General features: G+C 48.1%; 1 pseudogene; it reads right to left on the bottom strand.

The window, feature by feature from the left end:
* Nucleotides 1–2,012: 2,012 nt before the first annotated feature.
* On the bottom strand, nucleotides 2,013–6,298 carry LOC144148506 (uncharacterized; annotated as a pseudogene).
* Between the last annotated feature and the right edge of the window lie 2,489 nt (nucleotides 6,299–8,787).

Genomic DNA, 8,787 nt, shown 5'->3' with positions numbered 1-8,787 from the left:
GATGCATGTTGCGCGGTATTGGCGCTACTGCAATCTTCTCTCGCAGTTCGATTGGCATATCCCGATACTGTACCTCTTCAGGGGACGTCATTCCTAGTCTGCCTAGGAGGCTTCTCCCAGTAATACTTGACCCCAATCTTTGTCGCTGGTTTGATAGATGAGCCTCGATGATTTCAGCCACTGTGTTGTGAATACCCAGTTTTAAAAGTTTTTCATTCGAGGTGCTTACTGGGAGGCCCAGAGCCTGCTTATATGCCTTTCTGATTAATGCGTCCAATTTAGCACGGTATGATATCAGGCCATTTCTTTGGGTATGCTGAGCTTGCCGCACTTAATTTCACACAAAGAGAAAAAACATTTGAAATAACATTTATTACACACTTGACGTTGTGACATTAATAAAGGGAAATAAAAATGAAGCAAATAAAAACAATGAACACGAAAGGGAGACAGTTTTTAAAAGGTACCAGAAGCCACATTTAAAAGCATATAGTCAGCCACAGCTCTAAAACAGCAGCTCTTAATTTCAGTACACGGCTGCTGAGCAAAAACAATTCAGAGGGAAAACAGCTAAAAACAGAAGAGGTAGAAAAAGTGCACAACGTACAGTTCACAATACTTAGTTCAAACTCTCGGTAGAGCCCACCATACTTAGTACAAACTCGGTATGAAAAATATTTTCAGCAGCAGCCCTGTCTGTCTGAATAGCACAGAAAAATCAGGCTTGCATAGCAGCTTATGCGGCTTGTGGTAAGCTATGCATTACAAGCATAAGTGCAGATTTAAATTGGTGTATTTCTAGACGTTGGTACAGAAATAAAAACTGCGAATGCCATACCGCAACACACTGTAAGCAAGCAAAAAAGATTTATGTATGTCCAGTGGGCATAACACTAATGGAACCCATGAGACAAGCAACCTTTTGGGGTTCGTTATATACGTGTGCTTATCGGATATCTTAAGATGTATAAAAAATAAACTAATAAACCTAAGTATGTGACAGTAGATGGAAGGGCAACTGGTGCACATGTGCGCTTCACAATAGTATCGATTGGAATGCAAGAGGTCTGGCCACATAGCCACGGATAGAGAAAAAACATGGCAGCCAGTAAAAAAATATTCTGACATTTTTGCTCCGACAATAAATGCTGTGTAGTCATTATGATGCAGCTGTACATTAACGTGATCAAGAAAGGAAACAAGTTTGTCTAACAGAAGATCAGTGCGAGTGGAAAGATTAATCGAGGCTTCGACACCAAATGTGTTTGTGTTGCTTTACAATGTGTGTGTTACTTTGCCGCTAAATGGGCTGACCAAAGTTAGTCGGTACTAGCATGTAATCATTTTACGTTGGTGTTCTTGCAGCTGCAGTTCAAAATTAAGTCTACAGAATTGGTTTTAAAAGGTTGCTTCTTCTGAAACCTATTTCGCACTATTGTTATTTCGTTTTACCAGGAGGTGTGCAGAGAATGTCATTGACATCACGGCAGCCAGGTGGCGCATTCTGCTGAGAACAATCCCACTCCTACCCAACAATGTGGATTTTGTGGGGAAAGCGGCATGCGTTCTCCACAATTTCTTGTCCGTCCTGAACGAATAATCCCAGCAGTTCCGGGACCACTTAGAAAAATTGGGGAATGTGGTCGCAGGAGAATGCAGGCAAGGCAATCAGCAGGCGTCGGGGCGGCAGCACGTGGACCCCTGCTGTTTCCCGCATCAAGGGATGCAGTCAAGAAACTTCGGTTCAGATGCTGCAGATGCCAGGGCCCTCTTCTCTGCCTACTTTTGCAGCAGCGCTGGAGAGGTGCCTTGGCAGTGGCACCAGCCAAGGGTCTCCAAAGAAGGGGCTCTCACGCGCCTGCAAGAGCAGGGGCTGCACCCACTTTTCTGAAGGTAAACTCCTTTATTCGCAAATACACTTTGAATCATGTTTACCCATCTATAATTGGCCCACTCGTGTAGCACCACGCAAGTCAACATGCCTCGTTCTGTTTTCCCACGTTTTGTCAGCTCTAAATAAACAAGAGGTACCACACTTCAGCTACTTTAAATTGTTTGATCACTTCAATAATCTTCATGCGCATGTCCAAGTGGTGTTCCTCTTTTACTTCTCTCATTTCCCTCACGAGTGACAACGCAAAATGATGATGGTCGTCCTGTTCCTCTAGACAGTTTGGTAGTTTTCCAAGATGCTCTATCAGCAAACTTTCATCGCCGTCTTTCCTTTTTCTTATTTTAGGTGGTTGCATCGCAGACACGCTGACAAGGCGGGACCCCTGGCTTTGCAGTGACGTTCCCGCCAACCCAAGCGATGACACAGTTCCCAGCGCTGATGGTGCCGAATCACTTGATGACTGTGTTGACTCAAGCGATGGCGATGCTGGTTTAGGTAGCAACGGGGCACACTCAATCGACCCCACCGGCACTGGGTACAGATCAGCGTGGTCGTCCGTCTAATCAAATTCGATGCTCTCAAATTGGCTATGAGACATTTCTCTAAATAGGATTTCTGCCGTCCTCTGACGTCCCACTTGCCGGGCATCCTGCTTTTTCTGCTTATTCTGTGGCTCGAAGTTGCCAGAAGTCCTGCACAGCAAAAATGAAGGTGTATGCATTGTTGTATAGGTGTGTAAAAAGGTGTCAATGTTTGCCCTGAAACATGGCAAAATATTCTAGTAACAGCAAGAAAATATTCCCACTGCTAAGAAATGTATGCTTTTTACACTACCATAGTGTATGTGTACTAGCACACTCGTTGCTGCACTGTGTTATACAGAAAGCCTCATGGATCGCGCATGCCATTCTGAGTTCCTTTTTTAACTTCCGGCTGCCGGCAGACCCTTGGAGCAAGTTAGTGTGTTTACGCAGGCGATCGTTATGCAACGTCAAACATGCCAACATTGCCATTGTTAACAAATGCATGCTTGTTACACTACAGCATAGTGCGTGCGAAAACAATTATAATTGTGTTGTTTTTTATTAAAAGGGGGAGAGGGAAAGAACATTTTTTTGTCCAGTTTAGGAGGGCTAGCCTTCCATCCTAGATGTCAGCCAGGTGCCTTTGGGTCCTAGCAGCGTCTTCGGCTAACTGAATGTCCCAGAGCTGATCCGCGGGATCTGAGCTGGGGAGCAGTCTCCCACTGCTCTTCACTAATAATTATGTGGTTCTAAGAGATAGCTCGAAGCCATTCCCATAATATACAGGGTGTTCCAGCGAACACTTTCAAAAATTCTTAAAAATAGGATCTTCGAGAAAAAAAGAAACCCTCTTCAGAATGAGACTGCTAGCTGCGGCGGACGCCAGGTAGTAGAAGGGCGTGCCCATTATTTAGGTGGGTAATTAAACTCTCCTAATTAACTTCTTAATTAGCGGATTTTGGTGGCTATTGTGAACGGTAATTTTGTAGTCCCGGAGAAGACGATTTCACATCATATTTTAAAACAACGAAAAAGTCGGTGTTTAAAGCCCTGTGCGCGAGGAAACCTGCCGTTGTTTTTTGCTCGAAAACGAAACTCGGCGCTCGAGGAGCGCTGGAAGTCTTGAGCGAACGCAACGTCCACTGGTGACGTGCTTCAATGAATGTGGCGGCCAATTCGAAATGTAAGGGCAATTTACCCTAGCTAGGAAGCCTCAGCATGCGGCCACAGCCACGAAAACCTTCCTCACCCAGCAACCAAACCTTTCCTTTGTCTGACGCGCTTTCTAACACGCAGCGATTATAAACGAACAGCAGATAAACCTAACAAAAAAAAATGAACGGATGGTGACGTTTCACATTTTTCACGTCTGGTAGCCACTTCAGATATGGTCAAGACAATAAAAAAAAAGAAAAGCAAAACTGTCGCCAACGCCCACTTGGGCTCCTGAAACTGGCGACGGCGCCGTGGGCGACGGCTAGCCTTTTTCTCTCGCCTACCAACGAAAGAAAAGATAACGCTAGACGTGGTATAAGGTGACCGTTGATCATTGAAAAAATACAGGAGGCGATGGCGTTTATATCAGCTGATTCCCTAGCGTGGGGAATCACCAGAGCCTTCTTGAATTGGGCGACACAGTCACTGCAACACGTCATCAGCGGATGTTGCATTTTCACTAGACTTCTGGCGCACCATGTGCCCTGCGTTTCGGTTTCATGCTGGAAAAATACTTGATTTTTGCGGGTTGCAGGGCTCTACAGAGTGTGTTTTTTGTTGATCTAAAAATTGATCGGTTATCGTCGTCTCTGTGGCTAGAAACTCGCAATTGGCAATAACCGCCAAACTTCGCTAATTCAAAAGTTCCATAGACAATTTTATTAATTAACTATGTAAATCACATTTTATAACTGCTGACGTCCTCCGAACCTGACAGCTTGTTTCTTAAGAGAATTCCTATTTTTCTTGAAAAGCCCACTGTAAGCCCGCTGCGTAATTCTCGTTTTGTTTACCGGCGAGACGCGAAGTTGGAAGCCGCGAGCGCATGCCTCGCGTTCCTTCCTTTTGTGCGGCGAGAGGAGGGGGTGCTTATCCCGAAAACCTTCGTTGCGCTGGTATGCGGTCAGCTCTTCCCGCGGGTCGGGCGGCGGCCGTCCTTGGCCTCGGGAGGGGATTAGCCCCGACTTCCTCATTGTGCCGGCGAGCGCCCGTGAACAAAGGCGAAGCGGCGAGACGTTAAGACGTTGCTGTAAGGCGTTAGTCTAGACCGTTCTAAGCCGTCCGCCTTTCGCCTTGGAGCAGTTACCGCCCGTTCAACCTAGTGGGGTGACTACTACTCACGGTATGCGACTTTGTGTAGCCGAGGCCTTGCCTTGGCTTAGCGGTGGCAATAACGTTCGCGGAAAGCTGACTAGGAGTTGCATGAGAGAGATTATCGGGTCATGTGAACGCGGGGGTGACATGTTTACGATTGGTTAGTTCTTTTTGTGTGTGTGTGTTTTATTTGTTTGTAGTGGACCAATCGGGGCTTTGAGAGCTGATGTCAGTCACCCTGATGTCAGCCCGGATATCCGCCTGACATCATGTGCACTCTCGCACCAGCAGGGGCGCTGCCCAAATCCTATAAATGCTAGGAACCCCATTACCGGGGTTCGGATTTTACTTCTTACAGGCGCTTCGCGCCATCGGCTATGCCGAGCGTTCTTCTAAGATCCACCACTTGGGTCCATTCTCGTTTGTAGGTACCCTGTACCTTCGGCTATGCCGAGAGTTGTAACGAGTTACCCATTTTATGTAAATATTGTAAATTTCTCTTGTAAATAGTACTGCCTATAAACTCCAAGTTATATCGTACCCAAGCCTGCGTATAATGACTACCGGAATCCAGCAACCACCGAACCCATCGACTCCTCGACGGCCGCCTCCGGCGGCTTAACAGATCGTCGGCCGCACTGGCGAACATCTCGCTGCTGGTCCTCATCGGCTGACGGCGGTACCAGCGGAGCCACTTGTGGGGGAGGAGTGCGAAGGAAAACTTTACTCCCACCCTCAGGAATTTTTGAAAGTGTTCACTGAAACAACCTGTATGTGCAAGATCAGACCCCTGTTTGCATCTTCTACATGTGTCTGAAAGGTGTCCAGGATGACTGTATGCAACAGGATTTGGGCACTTTTGGCATCACTTGTACATCTGAGTAGTGTAGACGTCCTATGTGGTTCCAAGAACTGCAAGGGAATCACTTCTGCATCTTGACAAAACTGCTGCTCCAATGAAGTTCTCCAATGAGCGGCCCCACCAATCACTGAAAGCAATAAAATGCTCAATTTTGTTGGCTTCAGCTTGACATAATTTTTATTTACTATAGGTTTCCACTTTTAGAGCACCCCTAGTTTAAACCTTACATTACACCGCACATTACAGATGCGGTTTTGGTACTGTTACAAGCAATTTTTAGCTTTTAATCAAGACTCCATCCTGGTGCGGGAACGCGGATCACGGCGCAAAAGTATGCACATTGGGTGTGTACAGGAAAGAAATACACATACGCAATAAGCACTTTTTCTGCGTTTTTACCTTGACTCGTCGCGTTTCGTGTAAAATTCTGTGGCGTATTAGCGACTTTCGCCAACATTCCCGCAAGGATCACAATCACAAGCTTCTTTATTCGACGCGAAAAATACGCGAGCTTTTCTCTTTCGCTATTTCGTAATGCTAATAAAAGCGTCAATAAACTTACTTTCGGGTGGTCATGGTGTCGCGCAGGAACAGCAGCTGTTCGTAGAACGGCCACGAAGCCGGCTACACTGCACTGCTGGCTGGCGGGTTCCCGTCATCGTCGTCGTCATCTTGGGTGTCGAAGTCGTCGGCGTCTTCGGTGCCCATGTCGCTTTTTTTTATTTTTCTGGGCTAGGACGAATGGCCTTCGAACCTTGTTTTTCGACAATTTACACCGCTTTTCTAGCGCAGTGATGCACTCTGCGTAGATGAAATGAAATATCAGCCGCTGCTATCAACACAACCTGTCAAGCCGGCGGAGACGCGCCGTACGTACCTTTGCTGACCTTTCCCGGTAACATTATTTCGCACACTTCTTTCCACAAGGCATCTTTCACTTGTCGGTTCTTGTGGTCCCTCTGCGTGGCCAGCCACAAAGACGTCCAGCTGGCCACACAAGAGATCATTTTTCGGTTGTTTACCGCCATCGCCGACAACTTGCTGAATGCGGCCATTGCGGCTGAGAGACAGAAGGAGCGTAAGCCCACGGCAGCGTCGTTTGATTGGCTGCTGCCGAGGAAGCAACTTCCGGCGTGTGTAAAAATATCTGACATAGCCAGAGCTTGCCGAACGCGTCATGCTTCGCCAGGCGCGCCGTCTCCGACACGCGCCTGGGGACGCGTGAACGCGCCAGCGCGTAAAATCTATTTACCGCTTTAGGTTTTACAGCGTTTCAAGGCGCTCTAATTTTATTGTTTTTTATTACTCTGGACACCAAAAGCGCGCTTAGCGAGCCGCACGGTTGCTGAGCAGCCGGCGACCATGGCCGCGAAGTGGTACAGGCGGCGCAGTTAGCTCGAGCGATAACTTGTTACCTACGCGCGAAGTTGAACGCAAGTTCCAAATAACGCAGCACGTGTGAGAAAAGGATTGATGATGCGATGGCGGGTTGCATTAAAAATTGTCATCTTCGCCGCTGCAATCGAAGAGTGGCAATCGTGTATCCGCCGCAGTACTAACGAACACTTCTGTATGCGGACCTGGAGGCAGACCGGTCAGCTGCTCTCAGCGCGCGTCTCTAAATTAACCGTCTCAAGGCATTCTCTAGCAGCTGCAGCAATGTGCAGTCGCAGCCCCTGCGTCACGTCAACGGTCGCTTTTTAATCAAGCGGCTGACGAAATTATAAGGTAGGCGCATTCGCAGAAACTACCGGCGACGCGGATTTGACAGTGCAACGGCAGCTCTGCTCTGTGATATCCGGCGGTCACGTGGACAGCTTTGCGTACACAAAATTTCACGTTTCACGGCACCCGCTAAAACCGAAACTGCGGCTGGCCGCATTAAAACGTCTCTAATACAACCGTCGCACGCTGAAGAAAATGAGTTTTCCACTCATGATGAGTAGGTGATTAGCTACTTACCGCAACAAAAAACCAAGATGCAAAATTTTTCGTCAGTGCCCCTTTACCATGGAACTTTTTCTACACCCAGCCGACTTTTCTGCCACCCCCAACCTTCAGAACGCTTTATATGGTGTCAATTTTAGGTTCTGGACAAACACTGGATCCCCTGGACACCGCACTCGTTCTTCGATCCCGCACCCGAGGCTTTCCCGAAACCCCACCCCGGACCTGTCTTTTACGATCGATTCCTCACCCGTTCACTAAGTGGCCTCACTCGGTATTATTGGCATGATAGTGCACGTAAACGGCTCTGGGGCGTTGATTCTTTCACACGTAACAGCCAGTGAGCTTCCATAGAAGAATCTGCACCCGGCACCATGGCTTAAAAGAACCAGACACCAGCCGTCTTGTCTAAGCCCTACTGGCCAGTCGCATTACATATGGTACTCTCTACATCAACCTTATGGTGAAGGAAGATGTCAAACTAGGCGCTCTTATCGGGATATTGTGCAAGATGACCCTAGGCCTCCCCCCGCCCTCACGCCTACTGCCAGTCTTCTGCGATTATATATACACAAACCCCTTTCTCAGCTGCTAAACCCCAGTAGGTTCAGCAAGTCACGCGCTTTGCCCTGACGCCTACGGGACCCGCGGTACCCCATAAACTAGGCTATACGCCACTCCTCCGCCTTTCGAGGGATCCGTGCGTATCCGTCCCTCACTCCAGCCTTATGACTTTGTGCGTCATATCCTCGAGTACATGCACCATTTAATCATTCAGGGCAGAGGACAGGCCCGCGTCACCCGCCTCCGAGTCGAATACTACAGGAAACCGGACACCCGATAAACAGAAATCGCTCCGTACACATCTCGCCTCGCTCATACAGTGGTTGTCGTCTACTCCAAATCTGTAATATTACCTCCCTCAGCCTTCTCCACGCACGCACCACGACGGCAGAAGAGACAGCCATCACCCTGGCAGCAACGACGGCTTCCTCCAACTACGTGGCAATCCTCACAGACTCGCAGCAGGCTTGCTGAACTACTGTGCAGGCCACATCTTGCAAACAGGCCAGATATTGTGCAGGCCACATCTGCCTTCAGCTCTCAAGACTTTATCCTCAAGAAGGATCCCCCACACCAAGATTTTGTGGACACCAGGCCATTCTTCCCTTCTAGTGAAACGAGGTGGCACACACCGGTGCCCGCGCTCTTACCATTGTCAGTTTGTTATGTGCACCGACAGAATAGGT

The sequence above is a fragment of the Haemaphysalis longicornis genome, unplaced genomic scaffold (assembly GCF_048455015.1).
Source record: "Haemaphysalis longicornis isolate Haplotype H1 unplaced genomic scaffold, Haemaphysalis longicornis Haplotype H1 scaffold_8, whole genome shotgun sequence".
In the NCBI taxonomy this organism is placed as follows: Eukaryota; Metazoa; Arthropoda; class Arachnida; order Ixodida; family Ixodidae; genus Haemaphysalis; species Haemaphysalis longicornis.
The sequence above is the reverse complement of the archived record's forward strand: the minus strand, read 5'-3'. Positions and strand labels throughout refer to the sequence as shown.